Consider the following 21,368-nt stretch of genomic DNA (forward strand, 5'->3'; position numbering starts at 1 on the left):
TGAAGGTAAACTAACATGGACGGCATTCACATCACAGCATGAATAATATTACAATATTAAAGACCGAATACTGTAGTATCCTGAATAATATGACAATATTAAAAACAGAATGGTGTATCCTGAATAATATCACAATATTAACCACAGCATACTGGATTATCCTGAATAATATCACAATATTAAAGGCAGAATACTGGAGTACCCTGAATAATATCACAATATTAAAGACAGAATACTGGAGTACCCTGAATAATATCACAATATTAACACATTGAGTGCCACGCCCCTTTGACAATATATGGGCTAGAGTGCCAGCACTGAAGTCAATGGGAGGTCGGGGAAATTTGCGAAGGCTTAAACTATATCTTAAATTATGGCTATGGGTCTAAAACACCCCTCGCTTATCAATGACTTGCTTGGAGTCAACATGTACGAAACTGATAGTTTTTTCATTGGTACATTTCTGTTTTATACCGTTTTGAATACGAGTATAGTTTTGGAGAGTTCTAGTAATTCCAGAGAAATTCCGCAATAATAGCTCTTTAGTGGAATACACAAAACACGTTGTCATTTTTCTGATTTATGAATCGTTTTCAAATAAACGCTAGATTATCGATAGTATATGTGTACGTATGCACGCTAGAGAAGCGGGCTGAAAAATCGATCATCCATGACCTGGTCAGCGCTAACGTCATACGCACACACACACAGACACGCTGTGATGGCTGAGAAAAAAACATCTGATTAACCCAATACTGGTAAAATAGAGTCCTTACCTCACATCAGATGTTCTGCAAAAAGATTAATCCAATTCCTGATCGCCATTCCAAATATTTATCGCGTTTATTGATCTAACGTTATAGCACCAAAACACATAATCGACGCTGCTCCGAGCCTCGCCGGTGAATGTGATAATACGATACTGCTTGCCAGAGATGGGAAAACCCCGGACTGGACTTTTTTTCTGATGCACATGCCCACCCAATCCAATCCAATGATGTGCATTACCATCCGGGAGACGATAGGTGGCGGTATTTGCCCTTTTCGAGCTCAGACCCATTCACAATGATAACGTCAGGCTGGATGGATGAAAAATTTATGGATATCGCTAATAAAAGAAATTACGATTAAACAACGACTAATCTCGTCGTTGGCACTCAATGTGTTAAAGACAGAATACTGGAGTACCCTGAATAATATCACAATATTAAAGGCAGAATACTGGATTATCCTGAATAATATCACAATATTAAAGGCAGAATACTGGAGTATACCCTGAATATTAAAGATAGAATACTGGAATACCCTGAATAATATCACAATATTAACCACAGAATACTGGAGTATACCCTGAATAATATCACAATATTAACCACAGCATAATGCGGATTTTGTACTCCAAGTGAATGTCTTTTAAGGCACTGGCCAAAACATTGAAAGTATGGGAGCCCTTCAGTCTTCTGCAGCAGAACGCCTTTCAAAGCTTTCAGTGGCGATCCAGTGAGCGGTTACCCCAATGAAACTTTTTCGTCGGGCTGTCCAGCAATCTGTTGTTGTCGCGATCCATTCAACTTCACTCATAGCAGCAGTGACTTTCTCTTTCATGGTTTGAGCAGCTTTGCTGATCTTCGAGCGGACAGTGGGCCTCGTAATGACGTTAGTTCTTGGTCGCAAACTATTTATCAGGTTTTTGAATGATGGCAACTCAACAACACTATAAGGTTGGAGTCCTTGTAGATAGGGCCATAGATGCTCGTCTTGTCCATCCACGCCGTCGCCGACCGTTTCGTCCTCTTCATCACTCATCGTGGCCATCTTCTATGGCTTGTCACTCTGACTGTCTATTCTTCTGATAGCAGGTGTTTAATCAAAGATCCCTGCTTTCTAGTCTTGCACAAGGACCAATCAGCATGGGTATGAGCGGGTTAATTTTCCATTGATGGGGATTTGATTGGCTGTTTACCTGTGGTCGCAGGATTAATAACGTTAACGTTAGTTCGGCCAGATAAACAATGCAAATATACTAATTAAAATGGTTGGACATGCGAGATTTGTACTTTGTACTTTGTAGGTCTGCATTTTAAATGTAAGGAGTAAAAAGTATTTATAATACTCGAGTAAAGTACAAATCCCCCAAAACAGTACTTAAGTATTGTAACGAAGTACAATTACTCAAGTACTTTACACCCCTGGGGCCCAGGGGGGGTAATCACTACATTTTCCCAGTGACGCCTGCTTGGCTACTCAGTTTTAATACACAAATCAATTTTGCATTACCCCCCTCCTGGCTGTGAGTGCTCATAGTGTGAGTCCCATGAAAAATTGATAGGCCTTAGCGTGCAGATTGTAGCCCCAGTGAATCTTAAATCTGGACTGGAGTCTTTATTTTCTCTTTCTTCTTCTTCTTCTTCTTCTTCTTCTTCTTCTTCTTCTTCTTCTTCTTCTTCTTCTTCTTCTTCTTCTTCTTCTTCTTCTTCTTCTTCTTCTTCTTCTTCTTGAAGACAGCGTCTGTTTGTTCTTCCTCATGAAGCTGTTGTTCCGCTGTTCTCTGTGGGTGAAACTACACAACTTTGTGTATACTAAATTACATTATCCAGCAAACGATGGCCAGGTGTTTCTATGCGGGCAAGCGCACACACACACGCACAAACACACGCATGCGCGCAAACACGCCAACACGCCAACTGCACGGCGCCAGTCAGGCATTACTTCAGCATTCACATGTTCTAATGTCCTGTAGGTAATGACCAGTGCCCGAGGAAGAGCGTTTGTTTTTGCCACACCAATTAAACGTTTAGCGAGCCGCTCCGCATTTGAGCAGGTGATGACTCGACTGCAGACATAAATTATGGGCCCATAATTAGCTTTCGCTAGGAAATGAAGCTATCAGTAGAGAGAATGAGGAAATTTCACACTTTGTAAATTTGATCTTGCGAGGCACCGTGTCCTTGGCGATATCAAAGGGCCGTTTGCTTCTCCTTCTTATTGCTCTTCCTCTCCGTTTGTACGATGAGACAGAGAGCTGTGGTGAAACTTTCAGTCCCGGGTGTCTTTTTGAGAAGCTAACCGCTGGATTCTGTTACGGTGATTCTCACAACCAGGGGGGGGGGGGGGGGGGGGGCTTAGGATGATTCCAAGGGCCCAGCACTGGGGGGGGGGGGGGGGGGGGGGGGGGGGGGGGGGTTTACTAGACATCACTGTATGTATTATTGATGCTCTCATTGATACTATGCTTGTTTCTGAAGTGTGTGTGTGTGTGTGTGTGTGTGTGTGTGTGTGTGTGTGTGTGTGTGTGTGTGTGTGTGTGTGTGTGTGTGTGTGTGTGTGTGTGTGTGTGTGTGTGTGTGTGTGTGTGTGTGTGTGTGTGTGTGTGTGTGTGTGTGTGTGTGTGTGTGTGTGTGTGTGTGTGTGTGTGTGTGTGTGTGTGTGTGTGTGTGTGTGTGTGTGTGTGTGTGCGTGTGTGTGTGTGTGTTTGCAGTTCAGATTGCAGACAGTGTCAGTTCCACACTCGGGTCACCTGCAACATATAAGCTGTATAAGCACACCAGTGTGAAGCCATATATGCTCAATCTGTGTAGGGACAATTCACTGTTCTCTGACATTTCAGCAAACACCCCCGATGTTGTTATTGTTAATGAGAATAACAGAGAGGTTCTCATCCGAGAAGTTGGTTGCACGTTTGACTACAGTCTAGAGGAAGCATTTACAACCAAAATGTTAAAATATCAACTGTTAGACCATACCATACCATATCACAACTTGGCTACAACTGTAAACTTTTAGTCTTCATATTTGGAAGCCTGGGTCAGTGGGTCATGTCCATAAGTTGGGTGTTAGAGGCCTTCAGTTGGCCGGTCTTCCGAAGAGAAGAGCCAAACAATTAGCAAAATATTGCTCAGTGTCAGCAATTATTGGCAGCTGGGCAATTTGGAGAAGACGCTGCTATCTGTAGCCATGAGCTGTGTGTTGATTGTCAGGTTCATCATCCGTGTGAGTCTGTAACTTTGATTGCCACTGTAGCACGATTGTATCGGAATAATCCCACAATGTACAAGTGCATTAATATTTGTGTCCTTTAAACTTTGTCTTTATGTGGACATAAATAAAATATTCTAAATGTGTGTGTGTGTGTTAGTGTGGTAGTGAAAGGGTTAACCTTCTGTAGTGTGGTAGTGAAAGGGTTAACCCTTTGTTGTGTGGCAGTGAAAGGGTTAACATTCTGTGTTGTCACAGTGAAAGGGTTAACCATTTGGTAGTGTGGCAGTGAAAGGGTTAAAGGGGCACTTGTTTATTTTTGCATATAATCTCGCATACACGTCCGAAAACCTTTCACATGTTCATTTAGTTCGACAGCTATTGAAAGTAAATTAGTTTGAATATGGCCACCAGTCATGTCATTGGAGACATTGGGTCTCATTCTCCAACGGACTTAAGACTCAAGACTTAGGGCCATTTAAGACATCTTAGATTTTGGGATTCCCCAACCGTCCCTAAGCTGGGATTCTGCTTTATTTGGGAGGAATCATAGTGATTCCTTCATGTCAACTCTACAGGACTGCTTGGAATTAATTAATCATAATTTAAATAAATTTGACAATATTTGTACGATAAAAAAAGTATGTATTTAATGTCGGAAAAAATAAATAAAATAAATAAAATCCAAGCTTAGGGACAGTTGGGGAATCCCAAAATCTAAGATGTCTTAAATGGCCCTAAGAGCAAATGTTTTGTCTTAAGTCCGTTGGAGAATGAGACCCATTGAATCACTGTTTTGTGTTAAGCTCAATGAAATGTAGATGAAAAAATTGCAATCTAATATAATAGATAATACCTTCTCTGCTACATTATAATTTCATTGAGCTGTAATTAACACAAGGATGCAGTGTCTCTGATGATCATTGGTGGCCATATTCAAACTAATTTATTCTCAATAACTGTCACAATTTTGGATGTGTGTGAGATTAAAGTGGTTATCAAACAGGAGGGAAGACTGTCAGGTTTTAAACTGTGGATACCAAACAGAGAAGGTAAAGACGACTTTAAACTGTTAAACAGTAATCCAGAACTATTTTATTGCACTGTAAAAAGAAAACTGTGATTTTATATGTCTGCACTTTATGTACTCATTTCCTGTCTATTCTATTCTACTACTTATTGCACTGCACTATTGCACTATTTTACTCTGTCTATTCTATCTTACTCTTTTTATTATTGTCTATTTAAAACGGAATCAAACCATAAACAAGGTGGCCTGTTGGGATGTTAGATCCTAATGTGAAAAACTGTGATTTTATATGTCTGCACTTGATGTGTCTTTTTTCTGTTGTGAAGCACTTTGAGCTGCAATTTCTGTATGAAAGGTCCTATACAAATAAAGTTATTATTATTATTATTATTATTATTATTATTATTATTATTATTATTATTATTATTATTATTATTATTATTATTATTATTATTATTATTATTATTATTATTATTATTATTATTATTATTATTATGTGTAAAGGTATGGGCAGGGTAATAGTAGAAATAGATAAATATAAGCTACAATAATTTGATCGGAATATAAAAATATGAGAGAAAATAAACATTGTAAACAAAGACAGATGTGGGTCTTTATGTCTTTTATCGGTTATATTATACATTACAATAAATATGGCCAATACTTTTTTTTATATCTGAATATATACTATGACTAACTATGACTCATATCATTTCGATATAATATTAGATTATTGTCCCCCCCCCCCCCCCCCCCAATATTGTTTTAGTCTCTTCTAGAAATCAATTGAAAAGTTAAATAATTAAATATCACAGCGTCTGTGCAGCCTTGTTTATTCACTGTGTCCATGGAAACGACGATGAGAGCAGCCATAAAGGTTTTCTAACTCAGAAAAGATATAGAACTGTAGTCTGTTTACTTTTCTGATAACAACATCACTGCATAACTCATAAATATTCAGACAAGCTTCATGTTTAGTGTATTTGTGATACTCTGTTTGCACCCAATTCAACCCACATTTTCTTTCAAACTAATTTGATCGTGGATGTCCGCATTTGGTCCATATGAGCTCTCTTGGGCAGAGGTGTTTAGCAGGCTGTGACGTACAGGCGTAGAGACAGAGGTGTTTAGCAGGCTGTGACGTACAGGCGTAGAGACAGAGGTGTTTAGCAGGCTGTGACGTACAGGTGTAGAGACAGAGGTGTTTATAGCAGGCTGTGACATACAAGCATAGAGACAGAGGTGTTTATAGCAGGCTGTGACGTACAGGTGTAGAGACAGAGGTGTTTATAGCAGGTTGTGACGTACAGGTGTAGAGACAGAGGTGTTTATAGCAGGTTGTGACGTACAGGTGTAAAGACAGAAGTATTTAACAGGCTGTGACGTACAGGCGTAGAGACAGAGGTGTTTATAGCAGGTTGTGACGTACAGGTGTAGAGACAGGTGATTATAGCAGGCTGTGACCTACAGGTGTAGAGACAGGTGTTTATAGCAGGCTGTGACGTACAGGTGTTTATAGCAGGCTGTGATGTAGACAGAGGTGTTTATAGCAGGCTGTGACGTACAGGTGTAGAGACAGAGGTGTTTAGCAGGCTGTGACGTACAGGTGTAGAGACAGAGATGTTTATAGCAGGTTGTGACATACAGGTGTAGAGACAGAGATGTTTATAGCAGGCTGTGACATACAGGTGTAGAGACAGAGGTGTTTATAGCAGGGATATGTACAGATATAGATATAGCAACTGTAACTAGTACTAGTAGCTCTAACTAGTAATAGTAGGTAAGGGATATGTACAGATATAGATATAGTAACTAGGAAGATTAGGTAAGGGATATGTACAGATATATAGTAGTAACTAGTAAGAGTAAGCAAGGGATATGTACAGATATAGATATAGTAACTAGTAAGAGTAGGTAAGGGATATGTACAGATATAGATATAGTAACTAGTAAGAGTAGGTAAGGGATATGTACAGATATAGATATAGTAACTAGTAAGAGTAGGTAAGGGATATGTACATATATAGATAGAGTAACACTAACTAGTAAGAGGGTAAGGGATATGTATAGATATAGATATAGTAACTAGTAAGAGTAGGTAATGGATATGTACAGATATAGATATAGTAACTAGTAAGAGTAGGTAAGGGATATGTACAGATATATATATAGTAACTTGTAAGAGTAAGTAAGGGATATGTACAGATATAGATATAGTAACTAGTAAGAGTAGGTAAGGGATATGTACAGATATAGATATAGTAACTAGTAAGAGTAGGTAAGGGATATGTACATATATAGATAGAGTAACACTAACTAGTAAGAGGGTAAGGGATATGTATAGATATAGATATAGTAACTAGTAAGAGTAGGTAATGAATATGTACAGATATAGATATAGTAACTAATAAGAGTAGGTAAGGGATATGTACAGATATATATATAGTAACTTGTAAGAGTAAGTAAGGGATATGTACAGATATAGATATAGTAACTAGTAAGAGTAGGTAAGGGATATGTACAGATATAGATATAGTAACTAGTAAGAGTAGGTAAGGGATATGTACAAATATAGATATAGTAACTAGTAGGAGTAGGTAAGGTAAGGGATATGTACAGATATAGATATAGTAACTAGTAACTAGTACTAGTAGCTCTAACTAGCTCTAACTAGTAAGAGTAGGTAGGGGATATGTACAGATAGATATACTACATATGTCCTATAAATATGTTAAGAGATCGTTAGGTTTGTATCCCGGTGTCTCCAGACATGAAGGCTCGCTACACCTGACTGTAATATGCAGCACCTCTCCCTCCACCTCCGGTGTTGTTGCCATGGCGATAATGGTAATGTCACTTCAATGGCAGATATGTTTAAGATGGCGGCGGAAAGCATTTCATATGCAGGTGCTCCGCGTGGGAGAAAATGATATACAGATAATGGAATCAATTTCCTGTGATTTCTTAGAGCCGAGAGTTTTGCCCGAGAAATAATAAAGGAATTAAATGAGGTCGCTCTAAAACACACGTCTAGCAGTTACTGCCGGCTATTTGACTTCAGATTGCAACTCCGTCATTGGAATTGAAAAAAAAGGAATGCACTAAAATTGCTTCTCTCTGCCTCATCATTCCTTATTCATATCCACTTTTTACTTCCATAATCAAATCCACAGGGGCCTCGCCTCCCTGTTCAGCACCTTTCTGAACACATATCAATCATCGGGAGGATGTACTCGGGCTTGTAGATGTGCAGGCCCACTAATGTGTCTCTACTGTGTCTGTACTGTGTCTCTACGGTCTCTACTGTGTTTCTACTGTGTCTACTGTGTCTCTACTGTGTCTCTACTGTGTTTCTACTGTGTCTCTACTGTGTCTCTACTGTGTCTACTGTGTCTCGACTGTGTCTATACTGTGTCTATACTGTTTCTACTGTGTCTCTACTGTGTCTCTACTGTGTCTCTACTGTGTCTACTGTGTCTCGACTGTGTCTCTACTGTGTCTACTGTGTCTCGACTGTGTCTATACTGTGTCTATACTGTCTCTACTGTGTCTATACTGTGTCTCTACTGTGTCTCTACTGTGTCTACTGTGTTTCTACTGTGTCTACTGTGTTTCTACTGTCTCTACTGTGTCTCCACTGTCTCTACTGTGTTTATACTGTGTCTACTGTGTTTCTACTGTCTCTACTGTGTCTCTACTGTGTCTACTGTGTCTACTATGTCTCTACTGTGTCTCTACTGTGTCTCTACTGTGTCTCTACTGTCTCTACTGTGTTTCTACTGTGTTTCTACTGTGTCTCTAATGTGTCTCTACTGTGTCTCTAATGTGTCTCTACTGTGTCTACTGTGTCTACTGTGTCTCTACTGTGTCTCTACTGTCTCTACTGTGTTTCTACTGTGTCTCTACTGTGTCTCTACTGTCTCTACTGTGTTTCTACTGTGTCTACTGTGTCTCTACTGTGTCTCTACTGTGTCTCTACTGTGTTTCTACTGTGTCTCTAATGTGTCTATACTGTGTCTCTACTGTGTCTACTGTGTCTTGACTGTGTCTATACTGTGTCTCTACTGTGTCTCTACTGTTTCTCTACTGTGTCTCTACTGTGTCTCTACTGTGTCTACTGTGTCTCTACTGTGTTTCTACTGTGTCTCTACTGTGTCTCTACTGTGTCTCTACTGTGTCTCTACTGTCTCTACTGGGTCTCTACTGTGTCTCTACTGTGTTTCTACTGTGCCTCTACTGTGTCTACTGTGTCTCTACTGTGTTTCTACTGTGTCTCTACTGTGTCTACTGTGTTTCTACTGTGTCTACTGTGTCTACTGTGTCTCTACTGTGTCTCTACTGTGTTTCTACTGTGTCTCTACTGTGTCTCTACTGTGTTTCTACTGTGTCTCTACTGTCTATACTGTGTTTCTACTGTGTCTCTAATGTGTATCTACTGTGTCTCTACTGTGTCTACTGTGTCTACTATGTCTCTACTGTGTCTCTACTGTGTCTCTACTGTGTCTACTGTATCTCTACTGTGTCTCTACTGTGTCTCTACTGTGTCTACTGTATCTCTACTGTGTCTCTACTGTGTCTCTACTGTATCTACTGTGTCTCTACTGTGTCTCTACTATGTATCTACTGTGTCTCTACTGTGTCTCTACTGTGTCTCTACTGTGTCTCTAGTGTGTCTCTAGTGTGTCTCTACTGTGTCTCTACTGTGTCTCTACTGTGTCTACTGTGTCTACTAACTTTGTTTCTACTGTGTTTCTACTGTGTCTCTACTGTGTTTCTACTGTGTCTCTACTGTGTCTCTACTGTGTTTCTACTGTGCTGCTACTGTGTCTATAACAATGTAATAATGTAATAATGTAATAATGTAATAATGTAATAATGTAATAATGTAATATTGTAATATTGTAATATTGTAATATTGTATATGTGTAACGGATGGTATCGTGAAGCGCAGTCCAGAAGGGCTGGGGTGAGTAGCAGTGCTATGGGTTAAACTCGCTCCTCAAAAGACGCATAGACACGTTATAAAGCAGTGAATTCACCTCTTGGTATAGCGGTCTGTGTTGTTGCACCCGGCATGGCAGAAAAGGTTATCAGATTACAGTAACTAGTTACTTAGGCTACGTTTAGACGAGCGTTTTGTGAACAGAAACCGCAAAAGTCGTCTTGCGGTTTCACTTTTAATTTTGCGTTTAGACGAGCGTTTTGGGGTGGAATTCTCTGTGCAGACGAGGCTGTAACGACGGAGCACCGCTGTCACACGATTGGCGCATATGTCACATGACGTGCTGTGAAGACCCGCCCTACTCTGCCTCTGATTCGCAGACTGTGGATGGGGAATGTGATTGGACCAAAGCAGAGTCACTCACAGACAGTGGGTCCACTCACGCCGCGGGACAGATTCTTGTGTATTTAACCCTTTCACTGCCACACGACAGCCGGTTGTGTGATAGTAAAGGGTTAACCTTCTGTCGTGTGGCAGTGAAAGGGTTAAAAGTACTGCTATAACGCTACGTTCAGAACACAGAACGGCGCGGGCCAGTCGAGGCACCTGCTGGCCCTGTAATTGGAATGAGTACACTTTAAATCCTTTAACGAGGATCCATTGGAGGGCAAGTCTGGTGCCAGCAGCCACGGTAATTCCAGCTCCAATAGCGTATCTTAAAACTGGACTGATTCTTGTGTCTTTAAAAGTACTGCCAATGTAGCCTTCAAGTGATCTCCGTTGATATAGTCAGACATACTTGCTTTGTTTACGTCTCGGCTACTGGCGCTTACCTGCTACCTGTGATGTAAGCAGTACGTGCGACCAGAGCCGTGACAACCCTTTCGTCATCGTTTTAACAGATTTATACGGTTTGATAGTTTAGACGAGAGCGCAAAGGTTTTGCGTTTCTAGGAATTCCACCCTGGAAGGTAGTCTCACTTTTTTGCGGTTTCACCCCGTAAAAACGCTGTTTCCGTATAAACGAAAGGCACATCCGTAAAAATATTTTTGCGGATTCACCTGCTAGCGTTTCCGTCTAAACGGGGCCTTAGTAAATAGTTACTGGCATCACTGGTGTTGTTGCACTCAACGTGGGAGACCCGTGTTCGAAATTCCCTCTGGGCATCGAAGTTTGAGGTGACGTTGTCACAACCCTTACATATGGAATAATGTAATATTGTAATATTGTATATGTAATAATGTACTATTGTAATATTGTATATGTAATAATGTAATCCTCTAAGCAAAGTAATGTTGGTTTCTTGGATGGATAGATAGATGAATGGTGAGCTGGTTGTGTACATTATGTACAGTATGTGTGTTTGCTTGTGTACAGTATGTACATTATGTGTGTTTGCCTGTGTACATTATGAACAGTATGTGTGTTTGCCTGTGTACATTATGTACAATAGGTGTGTTTGCCTGTGTACAGTATGTACAGTATGTGTGTTTGCTTGATTCTCTGGCTCTGCACTTCGTTCCGAGCGCCGGTGCAGCTTGGCATGTTGACATTTGAACCGTATTATTATGGAATGATGGAATATCAACTTTAAATTAACCTAACCTAACCTAACCCTAACCTAACCTAACCTAACCTAACCTTAACCTAACCTAACCTAACCTAACCTAATCTAACCTAACCTACCCTAACCTAACCTAACCTAACCCTAACCTAACCTAACCTAACCTAACCTAACCTTAACCTAACCTAACCTAACCTAACCTAATCTAACCTACAGTACCCTAACCTAACCTAACCTAACCTAATCTAACCTACCCTAACCTAACCTAACCCTAACCTAACCTAACCTAACCTAACCTAACCTAACATAACCTAACCTAACCTAACCTAACCCTAACCTAACCTAACCTAATCTAACTCTAACGTGAACCCAAAACCATATTATACTGATTTGTTCATATATTTTCTATAACCAGATTACTGTGTACAGAGTGTGCATACATGTGTGTGTGCGTGCGTGCGTGTGTGTGTGTGTGTGTGTTTTACAAAGAGAGAGGGGGCAGTATTTGAGTTTCAAACTCGAGATCCGCATTGAATTCTACTGTAAATGGAAGATATCTAATTGATCAGCGATAATATTTTCCATGCATGGATGAGTTCGGAGCCTTATCGTATGTTGTACAGTAACCATGTAACCTGATCAATGCCTCCCTGTGGCCGCTGTGTTCCTCTGCTATCTGATAGTCTGGGCTGCGGGTCAATCACAACGATCCCTCCCCCCGGACCGTCTGCCGGCTCGATGCTAACGTGCTTATCTTGCACTTCAGACCAGGGGTCACGCGCTGAACGGCGAGGGCCGTGAGGGGAGCGAGCGTCTGGCCGCACTCACACTCACATTATGCACACACACTCACACTCACATTATGCACACACACTCACACTCACATTATGCACTCACACTCACACACACACTCACATTATGCACTCACACACTTACACACACACTCACACTCACATTATGCACTCACACACTTACACTCACACTCACATTATGCACTCACACTCACACACTAACACTCACACTCACATTATGCACTCACACACTTACACTCACACTCACACTCACATTATGCACACACACTCACACTCACATTATGCACACACACTCATACTCACATTATGCACACACACTCACACTCACATTATGCACTCACACTCACACACACTCACATCATGCACTCACACACTTACACACACACTCACACTCACACTCACATTATGGACTCACACACTTACACTCACACTCACATTATGCACTCACACTCACACACTCACACTCACACTCACATTATGCACTCACACACTTACACTCACACTCACACTCACATTATGCACTCACACTCACATTATGCACTCACACACTTACACTCACACTCACACTCATTCATTTACACACACACACACACACACACACACACACACACACACACACACACACACACACACACACACACACACACACACACACACACACACACACACACACATACACTAGTGATGTGACGATTCATCGATTTGCATCGGTGCGCCGGCATAAACGTTCACGATGCGAGTGCACCGGTGGAATAAGTCCGCATCGGCAAAATTTCAGGCTGAACTCGCGATGCATCTTGTTGTAGCGTCTTTGCATCGGTCAAAACCGATGCATTCATATAATTTCCTCTCATCCACTTCTGTCAGAAGTGCACTGTGACTGCACACACAGCAGATACTATTGCTTCGCTACTACATAAGGCGAGAGCCGCGTCACAGTTATCAACAAACAGTGGAAGTCGAGGAGGAGACATGAATAGAATTGATCAACATGGCTAACGCTAAACTACAGTGTCTAACTAACTAACTAACGTGACTCTGCAACACCAGTTCCATTAGTGGGGAGGGGGGGGGGGGTATATTGAAGACAGGGGTTCAAAGATAACTTCACATTTATTGGCTATTCGTTTCTTAATTATATCGCTTCATGCATCGGGCATATCCAGGCAGGCTCCGTGTGTTGTTGACGTGTGGACATCCTAGTCTAGTGTGTGTGACATCATCAACTGTCGACGGCAACTCAGACGGGGAGGGGCCTCCTCTCTCTCTCTCTCTCTCTCTCTCTCTCTCTCTCTCTCTCTCTCTCTCTCTCTCTCTCTCTCTCTCTCTCTCTCTCTCTCTCTCTCTCTCTCTCTCTCTCTCTCTCTCTCTCTCTCTCTCTCTCTCTCATCTCTCTCTCTCTCTCTCTCTCTAAGGTCACTTTAAGAATAGTATAGTATAGCTTGAGATTGTAAAATATAGCATTGTATAGCAGTGTACATAAAGACCCAGTGCCTCATCCGTAGCTAACAGTGTATTGCACTACCACAGGACCTAGCATGTCCTACCATGCTCTGTAAATAACTCATGTACAGATACCGATATGCCCTACTTTGTTACTTGTTATTGCACAATGTTGTTCTATTGGATTCTTATTATATATTACTATTGTAATTACAGTATGCACATCGTTGCGGGCAAGACCCCCCGCATTTCATTGTATACTTGTATGCCGTGACAAATAAAACTCTTGTATCTTGTATCTCTCTCTCTCTCTCTCTCTCTCTCTCTCTCTCTCTCTCTCTCTCTCTCTCTCTCTCTCTCTCTCTCTCTCTCTCTCTCTCTCTCTCTCTCTCTCTCTCTCTCTCTCTCTGTCTCTCTCTCCCTCTCTCTCTCTCTCTCTCTCTCCCTCTCTCTCTCCCTCTCTCTCTCTCTGGGTTGGAAACAGCAAGGTACAGGGCAAGAAGGCACTCCAGAGAGTGGTGCGCTCAGCAGAGCGTCCTACGGGTATTGCACTACCACCCCTGCAGGACTTATATAGGAGGTGCAAATCCAGAGCCTGCAGAATAATGAAAGACCCCCACCACCCCAACAACAGCCTGTTCAAGCTGCTGCGGTCAGGCAAGCGCCTACATACACACGCAACGAGAACAGAGGGACTACGGCTCAGCTTCTTCCCCCAGGCCATCAGAACACTGAACACTGAATTCTCCACACACAAGTACACATGAGCACACACATTCACACACACAACACACATGCTGCAATCGCTTTAAACAATTGCTTTAACACAGCTTGAGTGCTAGCAGGGGGCGCAGGATTTAGCGCTTGAGTGCCAGCGCTCTATTCAATGAGAGGGCGAGCACATTTGCAAACGCATAAACTATATCTTAAATTATGGCTATGTGTCTAATACGCCCGTCGCTTACCAATGACTTGCTTGCAGTCAACATTGTCGAAACAGATTGTTTTTTTTATCCGTACATTTCCATTTTATACCATTTTGAAAAATGCTCGTTTTTCGAAATTTCCAGAAAAGAAAAGTGATTCTGCAGGAATCGCCCTTTACTGGAATACACAAAAAACGTTGACATTTTTCGGCCTATTTATGAATAGTTTTCAAATAAACGCTAGATTATCGATAGTATATGTGTACTTATGCGCGCTAGAGAAGCGGGCTGAAAAATCGATTATCTTATTTCCTGATCAGTGCTAACGTCATACACGCACACACACACAGACACGTTGATATATCTGTGAAAAAGCTCTGATTATCCCAAGACTGGTAAAATAGATTCCTTACCTCAGATCAGATGTTCTCCAAAAAGATTATTCCAATTCCTGATCACCATTCCAAATATCGATCGCGTTTATTGATCCAACGTTGGGTGCTTGAAACACATACTCCCCACTGTTGTGAGGGTCGGGGATGACTGCAATCGGCTCGGATTACATGCCTGACAAGTAAAATGTGGATTCCGGATTTTCTTTTCCCCATGCGTTTTCATTCAGTCCAATCCAAAGGGTGTATTACCATCCGGGAGACGATAGGGGGCGGTATTTTCCCTGTTCGAGCTCAGAGAGAGTCCCAGTGGTAAAGTGAGGCAAAATGATGAAACATTTATGGAAATCGCTAATAAAATAAATAACGATTAAAAAAACGAGATTTCTCGTCGTTGGAACTCAACGCATGGCATGAACTAATGAGATTTCTCGTGGCTGGCACTCAAAGTGTTAAGCAAAATGTCACTTTAAACAAAATGGAAAAGTCACTTTAAAGGAATGAGGAATATAAAAGTCACTTTAAGGAAAGAACAGATGTGGTTCTTGTATAGTTTAGATATAGTAAGTTCTGAGCCCCCTCCTCTACTCCCTGTACACACATGACTGCGTAGCACAGCGGAACAACAACACCATCATCAAATTTGCTGATGACACAGTAGTGGTGGGCCTGATCTCTGCCAACGACGAAAGGGCCTACCTGGAAGAGGTAGAGAACCTGTCACAGTGGTGTCAGGAGAACTGCCTCTCCCTGAACGTCAGCAAAACAAAAGAGATGATTGTGGACTTCAGGAGGTCGGGGGTCAAGGACTACAGCCCCGTCAGCATCGACAGGGCACCGGTTGAGAGAGTGAACAGTTTCAAGTACCTCGGAGCCCACATATCCGAGGATTTGACATGGACCACACACATTGACAGTGTTGTGAAGAAGGCACGACAACGCCTCTACTTCCTCAGGCGCCTAAGGAAGTTCCAAGTCAGTCAGAAGATCCTTAGGAACTTCTACTCATGTACAATAGAGAGCATCCTGACTGGCAACATCACCTACTGGTTTGGGAATAGCACTGCACAAGACCGTAGCAGACTACAAAGAGTGACACGTTCAGCCGAACGCACAATTGGAGGGGGGCTTCCCACCCTCCAGAACATTTACAACAAGCGGTGCAAGGGGAAGGCTAAGAGAATTATTCAGGACTCGAGCCACCCGAACAACTGCCTCTTTGAACTGCTGCGGTCAGGCAAGCGATACCGGAGTCTTAAGGCGAGCACAGAAAGACTCAGAAGAAGCTTCTATCCCCAGGCCATCAGGCTGCTAAACGAACAATAAACACTATGCCACAACCATCAAATGCACACAGCACACACACCCACACGCACACACTCACTTAAACAAACAACACACTGCAGCACCCACTCTCCACACTTTAGATCACACAAACACACTTTATATTTATTGATAAAGGATTTGCACTACAACTCGTACACCTACTGTAAATTGTACCTAAATTGCACCTCATCCCATTTCTGCCTTGCACTATATAGTATTGTATATTAGTACACTGCACAGTATTGTATATTATATGGTAACTCAGTTACGTCTATTCTGCATCGAACATTGTACATATGTCTATACTGAACACTGTGACCTCATTTTTTTTACTTCTAATTTACATGCTATACTATGTTATTTTATTTCATACTGTGGTAAATTCCCACAGACTTTCTACAATCATTTGAGGTTATTGTAGCACAATACAATGAGATTGACTATCTGGAAGGAGGAGGAAAGATTCATACTTATAGAATCGTTGGTCTCCTCATCTGACTTAGCAGATGAGGAATAAAACGTGTAAGCCAGACAAACCAGAACTGTATTTCAACTTAACTGATTTATTTGAGTCAGGGCCAAGGGTGAATAAAAGGGTGACTTCTACATACAAAAGATGATCAGAGAACATTAACAGCTGTCTGTTGTACAGAAATATCACAATCAGGTTTGCATCTCCAACCTCAATAATGTACATAAAACAGTCGATAACATAATCTGAACATACATTGACCATGCTGCACACATTTATACATGAGTAAATCTGGTTTCAGATATTAAGGATTTACACTAAACTTTAAACAACAAATGGTGTTTTCCCATGATTTTACTCACATAAAATGCAAACAGCACAGCAGTCTCTCTGGTGGTGAAGCGGTGGAGGAGCCCCCAGACCCCCTTGGTTGGGTCCGGCCTGAGAGCTCTCGAATTATCATTTAGGGCCCTCCTATATACTATAATTTCTAGCCAATAATACATATGGCTGGTCCAATCCAGCGTCTTCTTGTGGGGGTTGATCTCTTGTCGGGGGTTGGTGTTTTCTTCCTGTTGGGGCTGGTTGCCCCCGTCCGTGTGATCTTTTGCTGAGATGAAGGGGCCTGGCTTGTCTCACGAGGGGGGGTGTGACATGATCGCTTTGACCCTTTGGGCCTTATTTACCATACAGTACTAATCTGATCACCTAGTGGGGGTGACCTTTGTCTATTCAACTATCCCTGCCACCACTTCTGCTAAACAGTATACAAGGCTGTTTATGAAATTCAACTCAATATATATTACCACATTCCCCGTTTTGACGATTCTTATCGTCACATATGATATATTGACTTGATTTTCTATACATACTAGCCATAAAATTTAACATAATTACAAAAATCATAAATTTTGAATTTTTCACAATTTTTCTTCTCAATTTGTTCCATTCTTCTTTGGTACATCTCATCAATTTTTGCCTTTTTGTCTTCTTCTTTTCTTTCCCACATTTCCCCTGACTATGGCCCCCTCCCGGGGAATCCAAATGACCCATTCATCCAGAACCCCAATTAACCTACTCTGCCTTAAATGAAACAGTGTTTACCACTCTTTCATCCGGCCTCGTCCTCTGGGCACATTGAATATGCTAAAAACAATTAAAACAATTTAATCTAAACATTACACATTTCAAATAAAACACAATTTTTTAAAATTATGGTATCCGTTTACATGATCTGGGGAGACACAGAGATTATTATTCATTCTTTCATACATTTTGCTTCTCCTCTCCTGTTAATTCCTTTTCCAAGTCAGCCCAATCACATTTTGCATAATCAACTCAGTTGGTCTTCTCACCTCTCCCCCCTTTATGAACATCCCATGGACATAACAATACCTACCACCTCAGCGCACAGTCGACAGGGAGGGAGGAGCATCACGCAAGGAAATTTTTTTTTTTCATCATGTCGGTCATAACCTACACCTTACTTTCTACTCTACCTATGTGTATGTGTTTAGTTTAGTACTCTTGCGTTGTGTCATAATCTATACCAGTTGTTACCGTTCAGTCACCTCCCGTCCAACATACCAATCAATCACACAGAGGCCCTTGTTCAACGCTTTGGTTGCACAGTCTCCGACCGTTTTCGCCCCCCCCCCCTCCACCCCATGTCGGCCAGCCTCAGCTGAAGCCAACGTTTGTAGGCCTGGACCTCGTCATATTCTGTCCCATGACTGTATTTCCACGGATCTACAGACGAACGACTCTGTCAGTCTGGAGGTTTGTCTCAAACCCCCGGCCTTTGTATCCGGGGCTATACTGAAGGAGGGGTAGCGTCCCAAGCGACCTCTCTTCATAATCCAACAATCTCCCACAGGAACTGACTGAACGGGTTCACACCATCGTGTCATAATCTAATGAAATGTATTCCTACACATTTTCCCCATGATCCCTCCACTTGTGATGGTCCATCCTCCCCCCCGACTGAACTGCAAGGGAACAAGAACACAAAACAAATTTTCTTTACACAATACGTCAAATATTTCTCAAGAGAAACCAAATGTTTAACCATTATGCAAACGTAATGGGACCACTTAACTGCCATCGATCTGTCCCAATGCATCTCACGCTCCAACAGTCCTCTCACCAGATCATGACAGAGAAACAACAAACAAAAGGCAAATAATCAAAAAAACATTCCAACAGATGTGAAAGCAAATCAAATGAAAATAACCAGCTCCAACCGCAGACCACCTTAATGGTTATTTAGAAAGAAAAGAAAAGAAATCAAAACTCTACATCTAACGCTTTCATACCTAAAACAGTAAATCAATACATCTCATCACCCAACCGTACCATTCACACATGTCAGTGACCTTGACACCTCTTAAGCCAGCACATTCTCCCTCTACAGGCCCCATTCACACCCATTCAGGCCACATAATCATAGATCAAAAATAGAAAAGAAATCTAAAAATTTAACTTCAATACCTCATCCCTACAAAACATTCAACAGAAATCAAATCAAATGAAAGTAATAAAGACAAACTCCTTCAGTAAAACAAATGATATGAAACAAATGATAATGGTATACCCCAAGTGGTTCGATACACCCCTTACTTAAACACAATTTGTTATTTTTAAGACTAGTTTCACCTCAAGTGAAAGCTAAGTTGTGTGTGTGTATGCATGTGTGATCAAATTTGTGTGAATGTGTCTGCGTGTGTCTGTGTGTGTGTGTGTGTGTGTGTGTGTGTGGTCTGTGTGTGTGTGTCCGTGTGTGTGTGTCTGTGTGTGTGTGTCCGTGTGTGTGTGTGTGTGTGTGTCCGTGTGTGTGTGTCCGTGTGTGTGTGTGTCTGTGTGTGAATGGGTAAGCTTCCTGGCCACCATCCCCCGCTCAATCATTCACTGAAATCAAAAGGACATCTCAATCTCACACATACATACAAAAATCAAATTTAAATAAAAAATAACATCTGTACCAACTCAACCAAACCCCCACTTTCACAGTGCCACAACACATTCTAAAAAAGAAATAAAAGCTAAAACCCCACCAAACATCACAATTCAACATCATCCACACCACATTCATATTATAAACATATACCTCTCACCACACTCGTTAATCATTTCACATTTCTGACAAACAAAGGTTAGTTCTTCTGCACTCATCTCTTCTGCTCTCTCATCAGGCTACACTCATCTCTGGCTAATACAATACACACTTTCTCACCATACAGTTCTCACTGTATCTTCTACTCCTCACATCCAGATACACACTTTCTCACCATACAGTTCTCACTGTATCTTCTACTCCTCACATCCAGAGGAAGTCTGGGAACCCCCTCAGCGATAGACCCCAAAACATACCCAGTGTCCTGAGAGCCAAAGCTAATCCTTCTAATCAAACAGGTAGCCCCCCAATGTAATTAACCTCATCTGAGCTGGCTATCCTAATTCAATTACTGTGCTCACTCCTCCATCAGCTGTGTTCTGTATTAGCACGCTTCCTGTCTCAACATTTCCCCTGTCATAAAAATAACTGCCAACTGTTCTCTCACTCTACAACTGCCTCCTGCATCTTCACCTCTGACCTCTCTCTCCTGTTGCATCTAATCTCACGTCATCCTGTCATATAAGAACCGCCTTTGTAAGCAGTTGTATACACGACCCCCCTGGGCCCTCCTGTAAACACCAAAAAGGGTAACACTCACACATTTCATCCCCCAGGGGCAGCTGTCCCCTAGAGTCTAAAAGTAGTACACCATCATACAGTCATCAAAATAGCATATAAACCAAACCCCTTGTCACTAAATTATCCCACTGTGACCCAAGGATTTTGCAATCAATTTCTAATATAAACCATCAGCTTATGTAAATCAATGGCATTAAAGATATAACATTCTAACAGTATTTCAACATAGCAATGAAAAGAAAATATACCCCAACAAGCCTACATCACTAAATTATCATCCTCATGATCTAAAGACTTGCAGCAAACATTAATCTAAACATTATCCTATTTAAATCAATGGCCTTAAAGCTATAACAAGTATCAATATCTGACATTTCAACATCAATGCATTCTATACTATAACATGAGGCCTTGTAATTACTCCAACTTCCCCGTACAGTTCATAAAGTATATTCCATACGCGTTAACCAACCCAACCCCCGTGGCCCGCTGGGCCGAGACCGGCCTCCTGTGTCTGAATGAACATACAAACACAAAAAGCCCACGTTTGCATGTTCACTGCACAACAAGCGCGATCGTCATACCTCCGGACATCCTAACCTAAGACACCGCACCCCCTGACCCATGCATGCAGAAGCCATATTCACCGTGGGCCCCAAACAGTGGCGTACACAACCAACCTTCAACCTGTCCCCCTCTCCCTCCTCCATTCAGACAACAAGCCCACCGTTAATCACTTCAAACGCAGCAACACCCCAGCTCTTTGCCCCGTGTCCCCAACACACAGCAAG

The sequence above is a fragment of the Notolepis coatsorum genome (assembly GCF_963971535.1).
Source record: "Notolepis coatsorum genome assembly, chromosome: 4".
Classification (NCBI taxonomy): domain Eukaryota; kingdom Metazoa; phylum Chordata; class Actinopteri; order Aulopiformes; family Paralepididae; genus Notolepis; species Notolepis coatsorum.